General features: G+C 43.2%; 1 pseudogene; it reads right to left on the bottom strand.

Annotated features, from left to right (window-relative positions):
* Window positions 1–353: 353 nt before the first annotated feature.
* Window positions 354–1,259, bottom strand: LOC149247470 (EP1-like glycoprotein 2; annotated as a pseudogene).
* Between the last annotated feature and the right edge of the window lie 1,032 nt (window positions 1,260–2,291).

Genomic DNA, 2,291 nt, shown 5'->3' with positions numbered 1-2,291 from the left:
TAACCATCTATATATTCATCACTTATAAATATAAATATTTGTTTCTAATATATATACCAATTTTAAAATTTTAATTTATTTATTGATTATAAAAATTTAATAAAATAATAAATGTGATGATATACACATCACCAATTCAAACAATCCATGCTTTAATCTCTACTACTATAATCTAAAGCAAACAATTGAATAATTAAAATGTATTATAGGAATGGTCATAACAAAAATTTCCATAACTAAAATGCAGATGTTCAACTACTTTTTATATTTGATTATTTTTGGCAATTTATGATTTACATAATCCTTTCTTAACATGGCCATGGCCATCTGAAGATTGCCAATATAATCTCTTATTATATTTTATTAAAAACCAAGGACCAGAAAATTAGTCCTCTAATTGCATGAGAATACAGCAAATGAAGAAGGGGACGGACAGTTAAACCTTCTTAACAGTCCTAATGAATGCAAGGTGCGTGCTATTCCCAAGCTGGTTGAGAGTACCCACAGTCTGGGTGTGAAAGCACGCAGATGACTCTTCCCAATAGAAGAATGCCGCACAAGTACAATCATTCAAACACCTCCTCCTACACTCTTCCAAACTCGTTTTTCCAGTTCGGCTTGCATTCACATATTTGCTGGAGAAATGCTCGGCTCCCACTAGCTTATAGAAATCGACAGAAGAATTCAAAGAAGCATCTTTGCAGTTTGGAAGGGAAGGGGGCGAGCAGCTAGTAGACCGGCCTTTCAAGCCATCGATTTGAGGGCAGGCCACGCATTGACCCTTCTCACAAACCCCAAATCCTCCACATTTCCTCTGAAGACCACACTGAGGTACGCCTCGCCAACAGCCAAATCGCTGGTATGTAATATCCTAGGTATTCAATTCGATATCGGGCGAGTAAGTATACATTCTCAGATCTCCATCGGAGTCCAATCTCAGAAAGGATATAGTGTTAAAGCTTGGGATGTTAAAACCATAGAGAGTCGTCATGGTTTCCTCAGAAATGAGGTTGCAAAGTTCCGGTGCCCTGAACTCTGGTGCCGCAGTGAAGTTGGCCAATTTCATCTCCATTTCATGACGAAACCCATTCTTGGCTTCTGGATCGCTTAGGAACGTTATGCTACTCACCGACTTCTTGCAGGTGTGCTTGATGGCATAGATGTCCTTTACAGTGTACACTCGCGTCGTAGAAGCTGAGAGTCCAATAAGGCAGAGGGTCTGAAAAGCTGACTTACAGAGCGCATCCTCCGGCGTCCATTACGCTGCACGAGGCACGACTGACCCAAAGAATCGAGGTAAAGAAAGGGTCCTACTATTCTCTCACCTTCAGCGTCGCTCGAACCTGCGCCCAAATGGAGACCTTGAATGTATCTGTTCCGCCGGACGCTGGGGAGCTGCCAATGCAGATGATTTATAGCAGCACGGGGGGATTCGTATGCATGGGCCTTCCGGGCGCCGGCCAAAATGGTGGATGTCATTGTTCACAGAGTATAATTTACCTTACGCCTGGGGCACAGCCTGCCGGGATTCAACACCGTGAGCGGACCTGCGAGGTGAGCCAGCACCGTGAGCAGGAGAAACGAATGCTCGAGAGGGTTGCAGAGGACCTGTTCCAGGAGCGCGAATGGAGCAAATGAATGTTTGGCGCGAGGGATCATTTGAAAATGCGCGGGCGTTGGTTTGAAAATGCGCCAGCACAACGAGTGCCAGCTCAGAGGCGGTGGGTCATCGATTCCTAGAAAATCGTTGTGGCAGCTCGGAGGCGGTGGGTCATCCATTCCCAGAAAAAGTTACCGTCGAGTTCCCGGAAAAACAATGAATGGCATAGGCATATATGTATGGTGAGGCTGCTGAGGCCGTTATCAGGTACATTAAAAGCCCGATAGCAGACTGGTTAACTCTTGCCCCAACAGAGTCCTTTCCAACAACTCGAACTCGATAATTCAATAGCTAGAGGCAAATGAACACCTATCCCAAGAAGCGACAACAGGTGCAGGAGATTTGCCCTTGCTCGCCGGGCGATGCATGAATTACTTTTAAAGACTTTGAATGCACGCCATCTAGTGGCAATAACGGTGATGACATGTCATCAATAAAGAAAACAAGAACCGCCGCAACGGTCATGACATGTCATTAGATAGGAAAACAATAACCACCACATACACCTTGCGGGTATTTATGGTTAAATTTAAATTTTACGTATTTAAATCCTATGGGATATATAAGAGTTTTTTTTTTCAGAGAGAAAAAACTTCATGATTTATATTAAGAGAATATAAAAGTCGAGATA

Source organism: Pinus tabuliformis, chromosome 7 (genome assembly GCF_031772625.1).
Source record: "Pinus tabuliformis cultivar Carrire ecotype Pingquan chromosome 7, CPIR1, whole genome shotgun sequence".
Classification (NCBI taxonomy): domain Eukaryota; kingdom Viridiplantae; phylum Streptophyta; class Pinopsida; order Pinales; family Pinaceae; genus Pinus; species Pinus tabuliformis.
This window is presented reverse-complemented; position numbering and strand designations above follow the sequence as displayed.